Source organism: Rutilus rutilus (assembly GCF_951802725.1).
Source record: "Rutilus rutilus genome assembly, chromosome: 13".
Classification (NCBI taxonomy): domain Eukaryota; kingdom Metazoa; phylum Chordata; class Actinopteri; order Cypriniformes; family Leuciscidae; genus Rutilus; species Rutilus rutilus.
In genome coordinates, this window is record NC_140218.1 from 7,141,715 (window position 1) to 7,162,928 (window position 21,214).

General features: G+C 36.6%; 1 long non-coding RNA gene across 1 annotated transcript; it reads right to left on the minus strand.

The window, feature by feature from the left end:
- Window positions 1-2,727: 2,727 nt before the first annotated feature.
- Window positions 2,728-16,687, minus strand: LOC311302656. The gene is made up of 4 exons (XR_014629634.1): window positions 16,367-16,687; window positions 5,753-5,918; window positions 4,821-4,877; window positions 2,728-4,710 (listed from the first exon to the last, which is right to left on the minus strand). It is a non-coding gene; the product is annotated as an uncharacterized lncRNA (long non-coding RNA).
- Window positions 16,688-21,214: the final 4,527 nt, after the last annotated feature.

Below are 21,214 nucleotides of genomic sequence, written 5' to 3' on the forward strand. Positions count from 1 at the left end.
GGAGGCAGTTTAACAGACTTAACTTTACTCCGTTTATGCATAAGTCAATGTTTCTGTCTTGTTTCTTGCTTTTTGAAGAAGACAAACACATCTTCATCTGTCATTAAGGGAGTTCACACAAAAATGAAAACTATGTCATCATTTATGTCTGGTTACTGACATTCTTCAATATATATATATATATATATATATATATATATATATATATATATATATATATATATATATATATATATATATATTGTGTTCAGCAGAAGAAATAAACTCTTACAGGTTTGGAACAACTTGACAGTGAGTAAATGATGACAGAATTTTTATTTTTAATTGAAATGAAAGCTTTAGCTTAAGTTCTGCCAGGAAGACTCAATTACTTCGTCACTTATTACCTACATTTCTATCCAATCACGTCTTTATACTTTCTGTATAAAAGATCGGTAGGCCTACTTACACGTTTGAGTTCGCAGATGCCAACGCGACAACAACCTCTAACAGAAATGAACGGTTGACATTTGTTTCACATCAATACTTTACGCTGCTGGTCCCGACTCCCGAGTACATATTTCGTTCTCATGTGTCAGCATGTAGGCCTATAGAATGACAATAAAAGACCTTGACCTTGAATACTTTCCAGATGGTCCTGTTGGGCCTGGCACACAGAAATACTGTTCAGTGTCACTTGTGCCGTTGTTGTTCTGAGCCATGTTTTAGTGTCATAAGAGCACTGAACCTTCTTCCAGTAAGAGACTGATGAGACTGATATGACAAGAGTTTCATCTTCATCAAACAGACCTCTCATTTCAACAAGACTAACCAGTGTCGTGTTTCATATTTTATGTGGACTCTCCATAGACGTAATGATTTTATACTGTCCCCTCTGTGAATATGCATAGATCCGCAACATTTGTTTGTCCACTTTAATGGTCTAGTGGTTTTGCCAAGCGTGTCAAAGGTTACAGGTTCTAATCCGCACTGATTATGGTCTATATAAGCGTGAACTCGTGAATAAAGTCTATTACAGAATTTAGTCTGACTGCAACGGTTTCTGTTAGCCTGCCTAATGGAGTTCCCTACAGTTTCCTGATGGATCGAGTTTGTTCCTCAAAGGTACAATATGTAAGAATCAAAATATCTTTCCTGAAACCCCGCGGTCGGATATTAGCCATAACCTTTTGTACAGTCTATGGTCATAACACACACTGATATCAGTCATAGCAGTGTATGCTACTGAATTTATGACTAACAAAGTGGCGGCTGGTGAAAAAAATCTTAGGTGGGTTTTGGCATAATCAGCCAGTTTCAATAGTTTGGGAACCATGGGAACCAACAGGGCTTTTAGATTTGTGGAATTCCTCAAGACATTCGTCAAGGACTCCCTCAAAACCCTCTTAAAAACACATTTCTCCCCTCCGAATATTACTCTTCAGCACAGTCAGTATATTCTACCCTGTTATGGATATGTTATTTGTTTGAATCTCTCTTTGTTTGTCTATCTATCTTTGAACATGACATACTTTTAGGGCGTAGTATAAGTAGGCGAATTGGGACGCAGCACAGATTTCTCCAGCGTCCCAGAGCTGATGACGTGCAGACCAGTGGAGGGGACGTGTTGGAAAAGCAGACATTTTGAATTTCTAATCATATTTTTCACATATACTGGATGCATTTAATATTTCAAAAACACAAATATTGACAATTTGTACATATGATTTATGTATGAATTTACTTATTTATTTATTGCGTGGCTCATAAACTGGTCTGGGGTCTATTGGCCAGCCACCCCTGTTTAAAGACCTATGTTTCACGATGTCTTCTAAGAAATATTAATGTAAACATTAAATTATAGCTATTGCTATGCACTGAGCACTGATCCTCAACAAACTCCTCTCCATACCGGCGTGATGACTCCGACTTCCAAACAGATGAACTGGATAATATTCTGAATGTTCTGATCCAATCGGACTTCTGACCTGTAATGTTGCCTGAATCATAATCACACTGTTCACTCGTACGCCAGAGGAGAACTGATCCCTCGACTGAGTCTGGGTTTATGTCTCCATTCTGTCACTGATGGAGTTTCCTCGGTTCCTCACTGTTGCCTTGACCTTTAGCTCGCTTAGTTGAGTTTTTGGACATACCACACACAAAAACAGAAGCAAATACACAGAACTGACAGAATTGCCCTTCATCTCTAACCACAAGCTGTATCTGGTTGAAGATCTGCTTTTTGCATAAGATCTGTTAACCACAAGCTGTATCTGGTTGAAGATCTGCTTTTGCAAATGCACATGCACTCGGTCATTGTGGTAAATGTGCAGAGATAAGAACACTTCAACTCTTTTATCTGGAAAACCAGAATATGTATATATTTTTGCAAATTTAGTTTTTCATTACATTGTTTGGAGAAGAAACAAATTGAATAAAGACATTTTTGAAAGAAAGAAAATTGTATTCCTGTGTTATGCTATGTCCTCTGTAGAGGACACCAGGACCCATTTATTAAAAAAAATGAAGACATAAATAGGCAAAAAAAAAAAAAAAAAATTCATTTTTAGATTAAGCTTTTTCTCTCTCTCTGTATGTAATGAAAAGACGTCTACTAATGGGAGTAAAAATGTTATAATTGGGAATATTTTCATAAGAATATTAATATATAATTTCACTTGTTGCGTCTCCCAGAATGCCTGATAAACATAATTTAAGTCCTGATGTCATAATGGTCATGTATGAATTATGAAATCAATGCCCTGTTTCGAAACAGAAAGTCATATTCTGATTAGAAACCACATAAGAGATGTTGCTTTATGACAAAACATTTGAAAATGAGTCAGATTTAATAATAATATCAAACTTTATTTTATATAGCACCTTTAAATGATGCTTCTCAAGGCACTTTATACAGAAAAGGATACAATGTAAAGGTACAAAGTAAATGCATAAATAACAAGAGAAATGAAAACATCAAAACAATAAACTAAACATACAAAATATACTACAAAATAACATAAAAGCAAGTCTAAAAGTGAGTTTTAAGTAAGGATTTAAAAGCACTAAAAGATTCAGCATGTCTAATCTCATATGGAAGAGAGTTCCTGAGTTTTGGAGCAAGGGAAGAAAAAGCTCGGTATAACCCATTAAATGAGAAATTATCATATTTCCATAAGAGTGCTACATTTGATCATTGAGTCAATGTAAAGACTAAGGTAAGGGAGTTTTCAAAACCTTACAACATTTGGTTTCTCTGGAAAGCTCTGAATCTGCTCTTTAGGTCATCCAGACTGTTAAAGCTGTGAGATGAATGTTCTCAGAGAAATTCACTCAAATATAACATCCTTTTTCTTATAACACACTTCAATATAACACACTTCATCTCTATAACCACAAGCCACAGGTTTTCTAAAGAAAGCGCCGTCACGCGATGCTTGTAAAGAGACGTGTGCTTCATCAGTGTGATCTTGATTTGTCAGCTACACATCGAGTATTAGGGCTGTTTTGACCAAATAACCAAAATCAGATCATCTATTTTCCCTTTATAAAGACTAAGTATTGATATCCTAACATAAATCATAATGTGTGGATCTGATTGAAGATCTGCTGTAGAAGCTTTTGTTCATCTCTGATACAATATGGTAAAAGCTGTATAACTGTACTTCTTAAAACGATTAACAAATACAGATTATTAGCATCAACACCAGCTTACAAGTAAATATTAACAGTATAATTCATGTTGTGAAGGTGTAAATAAATTCAATGTTACTTTGTCTGATGTTTGTGCATGTACTTAAAATTTTTTTTATTGCATCAATAACTGCTGTCTTCTTTAACTGTAGATAAATGTGTATTATTTAAAGAAATCAAAAAATATATATTTTTTTAGCTTTTAGTATCGTAATGAATATGTTAGTCTTAAGGTTATGAAAAAGCCGGTGTGCTCCAAAACAATAAAAAACTGGCACTTATGCGATTTAAGCATTCAGAGCTTAGTCTTTCACTTCTGCTAAAATGGATTAGGGATTTTTAAGACATCACCGCAGACTTAAGCTTCTCATCACATCTTCTGTCCAATCAAATGCTCTCTAGAATCTAAAGCTCCGCCCCCTCTGCTATAAATACCACCTGGCCACAGCGACGGAGGAATGTGTGTTGGAGATGTGTGTTCGATTGCTCAAACGCTCAAGTTTTCTAACTTTACGCTGGTTAAGAATGAAATGGTTAGAATTTATTCACATCTCTACTATTGAATCCAGCGTATCATCAATGCTCAGATTCGCTTCAATGGTGCTGTAAACTAAACGCTATTGGCTATTTGAAAAGGGGGAGGAGCGATTCAAAAGTCCCGCCTCAGCTTCCTGTTTCAGAGGAAATTACATCAACGCATCAAAGCTGCGTTTACCAAGACACTTCAGTGGGCCTTTAACATTCATGAGACAAAATCACAGAATCACACTACAGGAGACAGAACAAGCAGAAGGGCAACACTGCACTGCAACACTTAATGCTGGGGATCTATTTCGAAAATAGTTTATGTGCCGTCCATCGTTATGGTTATCACTGTCAATCTGACTAAACATGTTGGACTGATAATTTGAAGAAGGTTAAAGTGTTGAAGTGTTTTAAGAAGACGTGAGAAGAGCTTCAAGATATTTTTCACAACCGTTCATGGCGACGGCTACACAATCATGTTTTCCAATTCTTTCTGTGGAGACACTGGATCTGTGAAGAAAACAGCAGAAACTGTCCTTAGTGAGGAACAACATGGCAAAGAGAAATATCCTAATAATGGAAAAGTCATGTGATGCATCAAACAGTGAAGAGCTTCATACCTGGAGACAGCTGGAGTTTCTCTGGCTTCTTCATCATCTGATGCTGTTTCTGACAGCCTACACACACACACACACAATTACAAGACGTCACGTAAACCAAATAAAAAGGTGTGATTTACACACTTGCTATGACTGTAGAAAGACAAACATAAATAATGATGAAAGCCAGAATATGAAATGTCACAGATGTATATTTACTGAGTAATCCACTGTTTTGTGGAGGGGACAAAATGACAATTTCTCACCTGAGATTTGGAGCCAATTTACAGGAGGATTAAAATGACTTTAGAAAGATGGCAGCGTCATTATTAAATTTTTTACACAGAGATTGGGAAGTCTGTTAGTTAAATATGTTGACTTTAGCAATCTGTGTTTCATTATATGCCGACAGTGACAGCTCAGAAATTAATTAATGCATTCATTCATTCATGTTTGGTTGTTTTTTCTCCTCCACAAAATTACTCAGTAAATATACATCTGTGACATTTAATATTTTGGCTTTCATCATTATTTATGTTTGTCTTTCTACAGAATAAGAAAATAAGCAAATCTAAAATTTGAGCCAGGGACTTCAGTGTTGGAATGACCCCATAGCAATTCAGACGATAAAGGTCGGTGTCGTGAATGTACAACAACAATCAGGCTCTGGATCGTCTCAGTCAGTTTTAGTGATACAGAAGTCCTGAGGGAGACATCTAAACTGTTCTGGGTTCAGCTGCTACTTTTAGTGTTCAAATGTTTGAATTACTCGTAGATGAAAAATCTATAAGATCTAAAATTAGGACCGAAACGCCTTCATTTTTAAGAGCTGCTCCTAAATTTCAATGTTAATAGAAACTTTTAGCCGAAAGATTTTGGTGAATACAGACTCAGATTATTAGAACCGCAGTAATGCTCATATCCATAAATAAAATAATAAATGTAAGTAATACTTGCTGTCCTCCTTCTACAGAAGCAGCAAAAAACCAAGATGATGATGATGATGATGATGAAGACGACTGGAATTACAGCATAAAGCCAGTGTAGGTCAGAGGAGCTGAGAGAGTGTTGGGATGGAGGAGGAGTGTGGAGGAGCTGGACTGGAGGAAACTGGAGCTTCTGGAAGAGACAACAGGAACAGAAACGAATAAGAGAATCATAAACAGTAAAACCAAAACCACAAACTTCTCACAATCTGCCAAAAGTCAAGCCTTTACTCTTTCTTTAAATCGATAAAGGATCTGTGTGTTTTCAGAAATGAAATCGAAATCGATAAAAAAATATATATTCTTTTACAAATCATTAAATCATTTAATTATTAGGGCTGGGAGAAAAAAAAACAATTCACCTATAGGTATTGCGATTTGTTTTTAATGATTTTAAAATAGATTTTTTTTTAATGACATAATCAATATTAATTCAAATTAAATTGCTTTATTTTTCAGGCCCTTGCTTATAGAGGAGGTTGACAGAAGTTAGCCACTTTCGTTTCAACAGAATTTATTCTGTTTATATATGTGTGGTTATCTATGAGTGTTGAGAGACGATGAGAGAGATGAGACAGTAGAGCTGCACGTTTCATCTTTAAAAGATTGTGATCTCGATTCAAACACCCACGCGATCTTTCAATTCTTCTGTCTATTAAACCTTTGACAAAGTCATATCGCATCATTCAAAGCTGTGTTGGCGCTGACCCAGAGAGAGTTGTCATGAAACAGCTTCACAAACAGTCTTTTCAACCTCATAGTATCATAATTTCTGTGATACAATAGTTCAAATTATCATAGAAGTATACTGGGATAAAAGTTTAAAGTTAAAATAAACACTGATGTCTACGATAGAGATCAAAATAGAGTAAATCAGCTTTTGATTAAAACTTGGCGCTATATCGAATAGCCATAAGCTACATTGTTTCATCGATTACAGTCCTTGTCAATTGTTACATTGACAAGGACTGTTAAAAAATGTATTTGTTATTGAATCATTTATTTAAAAGAAAGTAGTACTGTATGATGCTTCTAAAATAAGTCAGAAAAATGTGATGAATTGTTTTTGTAATTATGACTCATCATGGACAGTCTGTACAAGTCTATGATTTAACTTTTCCCCATTGTGTTAAAAAAAAAAAGAAAAATCGCAATATGGAATCACAATACTTGTAGAATAGCAATTCTTTAAAAATAAATAAATAAATAAATAAATAAATAAATAAATAAATAAATAAATAAATAAATCGCAATTCATATAGTAGGCTATCGGCACACAAGTATCGTGAGGCTCCAACGAATCGGGAGATATGGTGCAGCCCTAGTAATTATATAGATTACCCGAATGTTATCACTTATCATTGTTTTCAACAGAAGATTTTTCGGTAACACTTTAAAATACGGATCCTTCGTTAATGAATAACTACACAGGAACAAATGAGTAACACAATGTTAACAATCTAGTAACTACAGTTAACTAACAAGTAACTCTGATTAACGAATTAGTAAGTAATAGCACACAGATTTAAGTGGTAGTTCACTATTAACTAATCAATAACTACTATTTTTTAATACTTCACAGAGAACTACTGATTTTTTTACAGATTTAAGTGGTAGTTCACTAATAACTAATCAATAACTACTATTTTTTAATACTTCCCAGAGAAATAATGAAAAAAATTCACAATTCATGCAAAACTTAATAACTAATGCAGGAAAAATTACTAGCACTAGATTAACATTACTGCTAGATACTGTACACTAATTATCAATATGTAATAGCGTAGCAGACTTATGATTTGGGAAAGCTGTCAATAATTAGCCTTTGCACTGCTGTCTTTTAGAGAACTATTCATAAACTAAATTACTTTTAAGAATTGTTTTTATAAATGCACTTGTCTGGAACACTTACGATTTTCCGGCATTCCTCTGGACTGGCTTTGAATAACTAGACTCATCATGGTGAGTACTGGAACATACTGAGTCATCAGCCATCCAAATACCAGTTATTTTATTATTTAACCTACCTCTCAAAATTGTTTTTATGTATCTCTCTTTGTTCATATGTGTGTATATATATATATATGTGTGTGTATATATATCCTGTGAATGATTAGATGATTCTACCCTTTCGGGTTGGCTCTTCATTAGTAACTACAGCATGGAATCATGATAACTAGTAATGACTCAAGTGTTAATGCATACTTTTATAGGACTTACAAATTATTTGGATCCGTATTCTAAAGTGAAGATCATGTTAACTAACTAGTAATGACTCAAGTGTTACTACATACCCCTATTTGGATCCGTATTCTAAAGTGAAGATCATGTTAACTAACTAGTAATGACTCAAGTGTTACTACATACCCCTATTTGGATCCGTATTCTAAAGTGAAGATCATGTTAACTAACTAGTAATGACTCAAGTGTTACTACATACCCCTATTTGGATCCGTATTCTAAAGTGAAGATCATGTTAACTAACTAGTAATGACTCAAGTGTCTCAAATGACTCAAGCTATAATAAAATAAACTGGTATTTGGATGGCTGATGACTCAGTATGTTCCAGTACTCACCATGATGAGTCTAGTTATTCAAAGCCAGTCCAGAGGAATGCCGGAAAATCGGCCACAGGGTAAGTGTTCCAGACAAGTGCATTTATAAAAACAATTCTTAAAAATTATTTAGTTCATGAATAGTTCTCTAAAAGACAGCAGTGCATAGGCTAATTATTGACAGCTTTCCCAAATCATAAGTCTGCTATGCTATTACATATTTATAATTAGTGTACAGTATCTAGCAGTAATGTTAATCTAGTGCTAGTAATTTGTCCTGCATTAGTCATTAATTAGTTTTGCATGAATTGTGAATTTTTTTCATTATTTCTCTGGGAAGTATTGAAAAATAGTAGTTATTGATTAGTTATTAGTGAACTACCACTTAAATCTGTAAAAAATTCAGTAGTTCTCTGTGAAGTATTAAAAAATAGTAGTTATTGATTAGTTAATAGTGAACTACCACTTAAATCTGTGTGCTATTACTTACTAATTCGTTAATCAGAGTTACTTGTTAGTTAACTGTAGTTACTAGATTGTTAACATTGTGTTACTCATTTGTTCCTGTGTAGTTATTCATTAACGAAGGATCCGTATTTTAAAGTGTTACCGATTTTTCAAAAAGCATTTGCTTGTTACGGTGTATAATCATGACCATGAACACACACTACCGGTCAAAAGTTTAGAAACCTTACTATTTTTTTACGTTTTTAAAAGAAAATTCTCTTACGCTCGTCAAGCCTGTATTTAATTGATAAAAAACAGGGGAAAAAACAGTAATATTATGAAATATTATTACAATTTAAAATAATGGATTTCCATTTTAACATATAATTTATTTATTTGATTCAAAGCTGAATTTTCATCAGTCATTACTGGCTGGACGGCGCTTGTTAATGGACGCGCACGACTCGATTATTATTTCCTGAAATGTCCACAAGTTGTAGGAGCCATATTAATTTATTTTTTCTTTAACTTCTATTTGTTATTAAAATTTTCCATTTAGTTATTAGGAAATGTTTTCTTACTGCTCAGCACTGACACATTGTCCTCTTCCTCTAAAAACTCGCTTGATTTATCAGCAACACTGATGTTCTATTGCAGATTTTGCAACATCGTTACAGTTGCTGTAGATTTATTTGACTGTGATTAGTCTTGCTTTCAAGTAACCAAAAAAACAAATAAACAGTCAATGAATCCAGTTTCATTCCTTGTGCTGTGTGAAAAACTGTGTGCACCTTCTCTCCAGCCAACACCCGAGGGAAGATTTCAGGTTCCTATATTCAGCAATTACCCAAGAGTGAAGCCTACTGGACACACAACTACATGACAAAGGAATAACATGCCCATATAAGGATTATAATCAATGTTGGAAACAGTTGTGCTGATTATATTTTTTTGGAACCTGTGGTACTTTTTTCAGGATTCATTGATGAATAAATAAGTTCGAAAGAACGGCATTTATTCAAAATATAAATCTTTTCTAACAATATAAATCTTTACTATCACTTTATCAATTTAACACATCCTTCCTTGCTGAATAAAAGTATTGATTTCCTTTTTAAAAAATTAGCTGACCACAAACTTTTGAACAGTAGTGAATATATTGTTACAAAGAATTTATATTTTAAATAAAATGCTGTTTTATTTGCTCTCTATTATCACAGGTTCCCCAAAAAAAGTATTAAGCAACACAATGTATTTTACCAAAACTCAACGACTGAAGTCCTCCTTTCCATGCATTTATGCAAACCAGAGTCAAATAAAAGTAGTGAAGGAATTTAAATATCTAGGCCTTGTTTTGGACTCAACCTTTACTTTCAAAAAACATGTTAAGAACATTTGCAGTACGTTAAAATACAGTTTGTCTGTTTTTAGACATATTAGGAATACATTGACTCGTGATGCTGAAAAAATGTACTTGGAGGCAATGATAATTCCTCATATTAATTACTGTATTTCTTGTTGGTCACAGACGAGTGAAACAGCAATAAAACCTTTAAAATCTTTATATAATCAAGCTGTTAAAGTATTAGACAAAAAGCCACTCAGATATCATTACTGTCTGATTCTTGGAAAATACAGCATGTTAAACTTTGATAATATAATTGTGTATGCCAATGTGCAATTAGTTTTTAAAATGTTGAATAATATTGCGGCTCCTCCCCTGAAAACATTTGTTGTCCATGCAGCTCTGAACAGATGACTAGGAGCTCCAGGTCCACGAGTTGCAATGATTGCAGACTGCCTAAACGTGCACAGACAGCCTTCTCATTTAAAGGCATCAAAGAATGGAACAAACTCACACAGACAGAGTCTGAAACTTTCCTTAGACCTGAAGGATTTTTCTCGCAATAGGCAAGGCAAGGCAAGGCAAGTTTATTTATATAGCACATTTCATACACAATGGCAATTCAAAGTGCTTTACATAGAAGAAATTAAAATAATAAAAAGAAATAAGAATAATTAAAACAGTTTAGAAAAATAAAAAATAAAATACAGTACAAACAGTCGGACGAACATTGGCACAGTGCTCATTCAGTAAATGCATAGTTAAACAGATGTGTTTTGAGTCTGGATTTGAATGTGACTACTGTAGGAGCACATCTGATCTCCTCTGGAAGCTGGTTCCAGCTACGGCTGGCATAATAGCTAAAAGCGGACTCGCCATGCTTAGAGTGAACCCTTGGTATTTCTAGCTGATATGATCCTAATGATCTGAGTGATCTGTTGGGTTTATATTCAGTGAGCATATCTGCAATGTATTGAGGTCCTAGGCCATTGAATGATTTATATACCAGTAATAATACTTTAAAATCAATCCTAAATTTAACTGGGAGCCAGTGTAAAGACCTGAGGACTGGTGTGATATGTTCATATTTTCTGGTTCTGCTCAGAATCCTGGCGGCAGCGTTCTGTATGAGCTGCAACTGTCTTATGGTCTTTTTGGGAAGGCCAGTGAGGAGTCCATTACAATAATCCACCCTGCTGGTGATGAAAGCATGAACAAGTTTCTCTAAGTCTTGTCTGGAAACAAAGCATCTTATTCTTGCTATATTTTTCAGATGATAGTATGCTGATTTAGTTATTGCTTTGACATGACTACTGAAACTAAGGTCTGACTCTAGTGTCACACCAAGATTCCTGACTTGATGTTTAGTTGTTTGACCCCTAGAGTGAAGGTATGCGTTCACCTTGAGAACTTCATCTTTGTTTCCAAACGCAATGACTTCAGTTTTGTCTTTGTTTAACTGAAGAAAGTTTTGACACATCCAACTGTTAACTTCATCAATGCATTGGCACAGGGAGTCAATGGGGCTGTAATCGTTAGGCGATAGGGCTAAGTAGAGCTGTGTGTCGTCTGCATAGCTGTGGTAAGCAATTTGGTTCTTTCTCATTATTTGGCTCATTGGGAGCATATACAGGTTGAACAGGAGCGGCGCAAGAATTGAGCCTTGAGGGACTCCGCATGTCATGGATGTCCACTCAGACTTATGGTCTCCTATACTCACATAATAACCTCTCCCATCTAAGTATGACCTGAACCATTTTAGGACTATCCCAGAAAGCCCCACCCAGTTTTCCAGCCTGTCCAGAAGTATGTTATGATCAACAGTGTCAAATGCAGCACTGAGGTCGAGTAATACCAGCACTGATAATTTGCCTGAGTCAGTATTTAAGCGAATATCGTTTATTATCTTTATGAGCGCTGTCTCTGTGCTGTGGTGCGGTCGGAAACCAGATTGAAAATTGTCAAAGTATCCATTCGAGCATAAGAATTTGTTCAGCTGATTGAAGACAACTTTTTCAATGATCTTTCCTATGAAAGGAAGATTTGAGATCGGTCTATAGTTGCTTAATATGGTCTTATCCAGATTGCTCTTTTTCAGGAGGGGCTTGACAACTGCAGTTTTTAGGGAGTTTGGAAAACTCCCAGAGAGAAGTGAGGCATTTACCACTTCTAGAAGATCTGCTTCTAAACTGTTTAACACACATTTGAAAAACGATGTGGGAAGTGTGTCAAGAGCGCAGGTTGATGTTTTAAGGTGCTGTACGGTTTCTTCCAAAATTTTGCCATCAATTTCTTTGAAATCAGACATAGTAACTACTTTCTCAGGTGGTCTGATCTGTCTGACCCCAGTGCAACTCAAGGATGTGCTGATCACCTTTCTGATATTATTGATTTTCTCAGAGAAGAAAGAAGCAAACTCACTGCACTTGCTGTCTGAGAGCATTTCACTGGGAATCTGGCTTGGGGGGTTTGTCAGTCTCTCTACAGTAGGAAAAAGAGTGCGTGTGTTGTTTAAATTGCTGTTTATAATATTTGAGAAGAAAGTCTGTCTAGCTTTGCCTAGTTCCATATTGAAAGCATGAAGGCTGTCTTTGTAGATGTTATAATGGACTACAAGTTTTGTCTTCCGCCACATATGCGCTCTGCTTTTCTGCATTGTCTTTTCATATTTTGCACTGCTGTTGAGTTTCTCCAAGGTGCTTTTTGTCTGCCACTCTTCTTCCTGACTTTAACAGGAGCAATATCATCAATTACACCTTTAACTTTTGAGTTAAAAGAATCAAGGAGAAAATCAACAGAGTCAGCAGATATGCTTGGTGTTAAAGATATAGCCTTCATAAATAGGACACTAGTGTTCTCATTTAAGCATCTCTTCTTGACAGACACAGATCTAGCTTCAGTGGCAGGAGAGATCAATATATCAAAGAAAATACAGAAATGATCAGACAGTGCTACATCCTTAATAACAATCGATGAAATGTTTAGACCCTTACTGATAAGTAAATCTAAAGTGTGTCCACGATTGTGTGTGGGTCCATGTATATGCTGAGTCAGATCAAAAGTTTTTAAAACAGTTTTGATTTCTTTTGCCATATTGTTTTCTGCATTATCTATATGGATGTTAAAATCTCCAGCAATGGCAAAACAGTCAAACTCTGAGGTAATTGTTGATAACAGTTCTGTAAAGTCCTCAGCGAAGGCTGGAGAGTATTTTGGAGGCCTGTAAATAATGAAAAGTAAAATGCGTGGAGCACCTTTTAACACAATACCCAGATATTCGAAAGACAAGTAATTCCCAAATGATATTTGCTTACATTGATAGATATCTTTAAAAAGAGCAGCTAGACCCCCACCTCTCTTAACAGCTCTGCAGACACTCATAAAAGTAAAGTTAGGAGGGGCTGCTTCATTGAGGATTGTTGCACTGCAGCTGTCTTCTAGCCAGGTTTCATTTAGAAGCATAAAATCCAGGTTGTTTGTGGTTATTAAGTCGTTAACTAGAAGTGATTTATTTTTAAGTGAGCGAATGTTTAAAAGAGCTAACTTAACAGACTTACTTTTCCCCACAGCAATATTAGTTTGACGTGTAATAGGCACCAGATAAGTTGGGTTTGCTGTACGGCTATTGAAGGCCTTAGACTTTCTATCATGTAATAGAACAGCAATAGAGAAAGATACAGGCACACTGGGTTCCCGCTTGTTTTGTAAACATTTGAGAAAGTTACTGTTATCAAAACGGGGACCCGACACATATCACTGAGAGCTGGTATCAGTTGTTTTTGGTTCACCTCGAGCAGAAGGAGGAGGGTGTGGGCCCTGGCGTTGTGGCAGAGGCCGAAGAGCTCTCACAGGAGGAGGGGGAGGGCGAACTGGGCCCGCAGGCTTTGGTGGTAGTGGTGCCTGTCTTTTTTTAGTTGGTATCTGGGGGCTTGCAGCAAAAGAGTGGGATAGTCTGGTTCCAGCATGCACCAGTTCTTCCATTTTCTGTGAGAAGCACAGTAGTGGCGTTGCAGGGGAGAGGGAGAAAGTGTCTGGTGAAAGGGGCTGTTGCTCTGGTGTTATAGGAGGCTGTAATATGCTGTCCTGGCTTCCCTGGCTGTTTTCCAGGAAGTCGTCCTTGGGTGCTGAATCTTGGAGCAGTTCTGATATGGCTGTCTGTGGTGAGCTCTGTGTGCAGGGCTCAGCTGAGATTGTGTCCGTGAGCAGAGGTTGTTGTGGCGGAGTGGTGTTATCATGTCCATTTTGCTGCTGAAGTGAAGTCCCGTGGTCATTCATACTGTGTCCAGGTGTGTGTGTGCCGTTCAGATTGAGTGGATTGGCACAAACCGCAGAAGGATGATTTAGGGAGAAGTAGATATTGTCCTTTAACACTCTTGAACCAAGTTTGTTTGGGTGATGGCCATCCCGATGAAACAGTTGTCGTTGACTCCAGAAAAGATTGAAATTGTCAATGAAGTTCACTGCTTTTATATTGCAGGTTTTTTGCAGCCATGTATTAAGCCCAAGCAGCCGTGAAAACCTGTTTGTTCCTCTTGCTGGGAGTGGTCCACTGATGAATGTTTGAACTTTCAGTTTTTTAAGTGTTTCAAAAAGTTCATTGAAATCCTTCTTAAGGAGTTCTGACTGCTCTTTATGAATATCATTCTTCCCCACATGTATGATGAGTCGATTTGCAGTCTTATGTTTCATCAGAATGTTCTGAAGTTCCCTGTTTATATCAGAAGTTGTTGCTTGGGAAGGCAGCACGTAGTTGTATCCCTGTTGCTAATGTTTCTGATTATGGAGTCCCCCACTATCAGAGTCCTGGGCCCGGCTGCGCTCTGAGCTGAGTGCCGCTGTCTGTTCGACCTTGAGCGCCAATTAGCATCAGTGTTAGCTACTGGCCTATTCAGTCTGTGTTCGATCACATTCATCACATTTGTGGATTCCTCATTTACATTCATTAGTACTTCAAATCTGTTCTCAAGATGTATAGGCGGTGGTAGGAGGCCAGTCTTTGCAATCCTTGTCAGAGCTGTATCTGGGGTAGAGGATGCTACTGCGGTAATATGTGATGCTCGTGACAATCTGATGTCTCGAGTGCCTTTGGGTTTAGCTCCCTGTTTGTGCCATCGATTAGTAAGTCGATCGGCTTGTTTCTCTACCTGTCGAGGAGCACTAGTTTCATGGGACTCACCGGTATGCTGAGGGTGTCCATGACGAAGCTCTGTTGTGTGCTCCGTCTGGTTTGGTGGTCCCGTCAGTAACTTTGTTTCTAGAACTGCAATCCTTTGTAAAAGTCTGTGGCAGTTGGTGCAGCAAGTAGATTCCAGAAGAGGCATTTTCTCTTATCCTTGTAGGCAGTTGTGTTTTCCTTTCCCGGTATGTAAGCTGGTCGGGTAAAAGAATTCTCAGTTTTTGTAGTAATCCAAACTTTGTCGTATGAGCACTGTGCTGATTTGCTGAAGTTAAAATTAGGTGATAAAAGGAAATAAAATAAAGGAAATAAAATATAGAAAAAATAGGAGATAAAATGTAAAAGCGATAGAGCAAAGCGCGGAGCAGTAAGCAAGAGCGTCCGAACAGTAGCTGAGCAGGAAGTCTTAATAATGCAAGGAAAGAGCTATTGGAAAACCAGTCGTGTCAGCATAGATAACTGTGAATGTAAATATGACTTTTAGTGATGTTTTATTGTAGTAATTTTGGTATAATTTACTTGATTGATTGTTGTAATGGGGAATGGTTGAATGAATGAATTAATAGTTGTATTTGTGACTAATTACATTTTATATTGTAGATTTTGTATCGTAATTCACCTGCTCGGGGACTGCAGATGGAAACAGCTCAAGCTAAATCTGGTGCAAAGCATCTTTAATTAATGTTTTTTGCACATTGTCCGTGTTGAAATAAATAAATAAACGAAACGAAACAACTGTTTCCAACATTGATAAATCATCATATTAGAATGATTTCTGAGGGATCATGTGACACTGAAGACTGGAGTAATGATGCTGAAAATACAGCTTTGATCACAGGAATAAATTACATTTTATATATTCACATAGAAAACCATTATTTTAAACTGTAATAATATTTTGCAATATTACTGTTTTTTTCTGTGATCAAATGAATATCAGGCTTGATGAGCATAAGAGATTTAGTTTTAAAAAAAATAAGTAATATTTCCAAACTTTTGAGAGTATATTCTTCTAGTTAGTACATTAAATGCAAAAAAGATATTATAGGCTACTCACTGTTGACAACAAGTGTCGCTTTCACCTCACGCACGTCCTTTCCAAAGAAAGCTTGTGCTAGAGTCCTGATCTGGAGATGTCCACATTCTGAATGGTTACGCGCACGCATTCTCCTCTAACTAGCACTGAGACTCCAGATGTGTCCACAACAGTACATCCTTCATCAGGGACACACTTCTGTGCGATCAAAGATAAGCTTTTCGCAGTTTCTTCTTTAAAAATGATCCTCAATCTATCGGCTTTCTCCGCTTTCTCCATCGGGAATGGCAGTGTGACGTTTTCTCCATGATTTGCCTCGAACTTCGACCAATCAGCAAGTAAAGCATCGCCTGTTAAACAGAAAGAAAGAGTTTAGGATGACAATCAATGCTTTAGAATAATGAGCGATGAACTGACATTAATTTACATTCATTTTACAGTTAAATAAAAACAAGCATTCGTCCAGTAACCCCGACTCTCTACTAACCTGAGACCAACACTAAGTGAAATAACACGAAGACAGTGGAATTTAATTTCATATTTAACAAAACTGTGCAGAATCTCCAAAAATGTATCCAAAATATGTAATGCAGCGGGGTGTCGTGTGCTTTTAGTTGGTTTGATTCAACAGAGAACAGACTGCCTCCTCGCTGCTCGCGCTCGCTGCAGTAACACAAGCTGTAAGTGGCACAGTCATAGGTTTGTTTGAGATGCGCCTTGCCTCGCCTGAAATGTATGCGAGAGTAGGCGGCTGCAGTGAGGGGAGGAGTGAAAAAAGTGCAAGCAAGACGGACAGATCTCTCTTCTCACAGTGGATTAGACACCTTTGAGATCAAAGGCTGATATCGCGGGATTTACGGAATTTATGCTCGTGCTACAGTGTTGCTAATAAACTGGATGTAATTTAAGTTCTGTTGCATTTATATGAAAATAAATAGGGTAGAGTGGGGGAAAACGCCCCCCTTAAGGAAAATGTGACATTACAGTGAAACAAAACATAAATGTGACTAGAATTGCCATCCCGGTTTTGAGTGACTATGGCAGGAGTTATTCACCAAATATTAAAATTGCTCAGCCTTCATAATTAATTAGTATTTTCACTGAAAATATTTTTGTACAAAGGGGGCGTTTTGCCCCAGCGGTGGGGTAAAACGCCCCCCAAGGTGGGGTAAAATGCCCCCTTTCTTACCAACCAGTTTGCTTCATAGATCAACAGCAAAATTAACAGACAATAGTTTTTAATCTCTAAAGGTAAAAGGCAAGTAATGTATCAACATGTATATATATTAATATTTATTTCAGCAATGTCCAAAATAGCCAAATTTAACTACCTTCCATCAGTGAGCTAACTTTGCTAGCAAGCTAGCTAATGCTCACTTGAGGTAATTTTTTCATGTTTTGTTCAAATATTTAGATTTTACCACCTAGTTATACTGCATTAAGTGTAAAACAAAGGATTTGATAGACAGAAATATTTTATTATAGTAATTATGATAGAGAAACTATGCCCCCGGGGGGGCGTTTTACCCCTCAGCGTAGGGGGCGTTTTACCCCACAAGCTATGAGTTTTTAAAAAAATGTTTAATTTTTAAAATATAATTATATTCCTTATAAATAATATATGATCTCAAACTACAGACTTCACTATTCATCTATCATACATCACTGTGATATCCTGCAGAACAATATTCTCTTAAACACTTATTTACTAATATCTGAAAATTATAGCATTTACCATGTAATCCTCTTCTCTTCAAATGTGTCGCCGGTGTCAGCTTCTCCATAGAGATTTGTATATCCCCGTTATCAACGTAGTGCATAGCAACAGTAAAAATGTATCTTGACTACTTTTAGTGGTTATTTTGGGAAAAACAGGTGGGGGGCGTTTTACCCCAGGGGGGCGTTTTCCCCCACTCTACCCTATACTGAACAAGACACTCAAAGCAGGCTACTTGTTATTTAATTCCATTCAAAATACGTGTTTATCAATAATTTTTACTTTAATACATGTTTATAGCCTATAGGTTAAATATATATATATATATATAATTTTTTTATACAATGGCATCACATAACTAATATCACACTGTCAGAAAGGAATATTCACTCTTAATTTATACACATAAAACATGATATCAGAGTTTTAAAATCAAACATTTTAAAAGAGAACAATGCATCACGGTTGTTTAAACCAATGAACATTAAGCTGTGTCGTCAGCAAGTCGTTTCCCATTGTGCTTCTGATCAGCGCAGTCAGTGGAGAGCAACTGCGATCGACTGCAGAATCCGACAGGTGTGCCTTGCGGTCGCGAGAGATTTTTGACATACGTCTATGGCGAGTGGATAATGCCACGGATAACTTACCGAAGTCTACAGTCGTGTACTTTTACGTGACAGAAGGGGTACGCCGCACCACAGACGGGTGAAACCAACGCGTGACTCCAACGTCGCATCACAGCACGTCGCACCACTGACGCGTGACTCCAACGTCTCACCACAGCACGTCGCATCACAGACGCATGACACCAACGTCTCACCACAGCATGACTCCAACGTCGCATCACAATAAAATAATATCTATTTTCCCCCCTAGCTTTTCTTATCTTTCCTTTGTTATCTTTCTAATCAATCATTCTTTTCTTGTATTCTGATGACATTGAAAATATCATTGATACAAATTTTGTATTGTATACAAAGTTGTGTATGTCATTAATGTCATCTCTGAATGGTTTACGAACATAGTTTTTTTTTTTTTTTTTTATAATTCACTCACTTTCTACTGGATATGAGGGCTATGCAAATTATACACCATCAAAGTCACCATTTTTTGCACAATTATTAACAACAACTTTAAAGTTGAACAGATAATTTCATTAATTGTAATCTATAAACATAGTATTCTGGAATGTGTCAGTCTGAGTTTTTACTTTTGAAGGTGGTAATAATTTTAATTTACACAGTTGACCATAATGGGCGAATACACAAAATGAAACTATTCACGATATTGTTTACAGGAGAAGGTGACAAGAAAGTATTTTAATAGCCTATTATTTTCAAGAAATCAACAATGAAAAAATAAGACAGGGAAATAGTCGTTTAGTCACAAAATGCTAAACAATGTAGGTTCATGGTCAAATGTTCAAGACTAGGGCTGTCAGTGTCGACTATTTATTTAGGCTATATATTTTTTGGTCATAAAGATAGATCTGAAGTGAACAATAGCCTTTAGTATGACTTAAATACATAATTACAAATGAGGCAATATAATTGGTTCAAATAAAGTAGGGTATTAAAAGTAATTAATTATTTTATTTTATTTAACAACACTATTAAAATACATGAAGAAATATATAAACAATGAACATAGGCTATGTATATTATGTACAAATGCCAACAGAGGGCGCAAGAGGATAACTGACGATAATTGTTACACTTTACATCAAGAGCAGTACTACGGTGACGCATAGCTGCTGCCACATAGGCCTACATATTATTGTTTCCCCTCAATTATGTTGTAATAACGAGATCTTATGTCGTTTTAACGTCATCTTTTCTCGTAATAACGAGATGTCACGACATCTTTTTTTTCTTTGCCTTTATAATCCACATAAAATTGACAGCCTATCCTTTTTCACACTTCTACGTTCAAAAAGCTTATGAAAATAGTAACAGCCCCCAATCAGGCAAAATGAATCAATGAGGCCCTTTTTAAAAATATATTTTATATAGGCCTATAAGTTTTTTTTATATAATATATTAATTATATATAGCCTAAGATTTATTTTTGTTAATAGGCTATATCTTCATTACCTATAGATAATTAAACAAAAAGTAGTCAAAACCAGCCTGTTTTTCGGTTCATTTTTTAGATGCGCTCCAATTCACAGAGATCAAGAAAGCGCGTTCGTTTTCTTTTATTTTACAAAAGCACAACGTTTTCTTGTTGTTGAGAGTTTACACAAATAAAGTTGCGACTGATGTATTATTCTTTTCTGTATGACCAGAAATGGAGTATTTAAAGGGACACTTCACCCATTTGCATTAAGCTTTGTATTGTTAGAAACCCAGTCATATATTATAATAAATGTGGATTTTTCATCCATTTTTCCCTGAGATGGGAGAAATAAGGATTTAAGTGTTTTACTTCCTGCTTATTATGACGTAAAAATCATCATTTTGCGTCATAATAAGCAGGAAGTCACATTTCATTGAAAAGTGTAGAGACTACAGACACTCGTTCCTCATCTTTCCCAGGGGGCGGGAACCGCTCACGCTACAGGCCTATTACAGATCAGTGGGTGGGACTTGACTTTCTGAAAACTAAAAGCAATATCCTCCATCTTGTTTGGAAGCTAAGCTAACAGGCGCTGTGGAGACAGATGTAAAGTTATGACAATAGCGGAGGAGAGTGCTCAATATGATATAGAGGAAGAGGATTTCAGAAGTCTGATGCTTGAATCAGGTGTTTGTGGCTACCTTTACAAGCCGCATTATAGCGAAGAGCAGCCGAGGCAGAAGACCTGCCTGCCGCGGACGAGGAGCCCGGACTGGCTCGGGTTAGGGCGGACTGGTGGCGCCGGTGATCTCACTATGCAACTACGAACCGCTACGAACACAGAGATAGAGTCCGACTGTGGCAAAGAATTTCAACAATGACAACTTCTCCTGGATGAAATCTCTGAATCAGACGAGGACACGGACGTTTGTGTTGTGAATCAGACGAGGACACGGACGTTTGTGTTGTGAACTATCCTAGTTTCGCACCGCATCTGACTGAACATCCAGGTAACGTTACAATGCAATAATTCACCACTTCGAAAGAAATACAAATGAAGAGTAATTCACTAATGAGTTCGCCAACTAACTAGA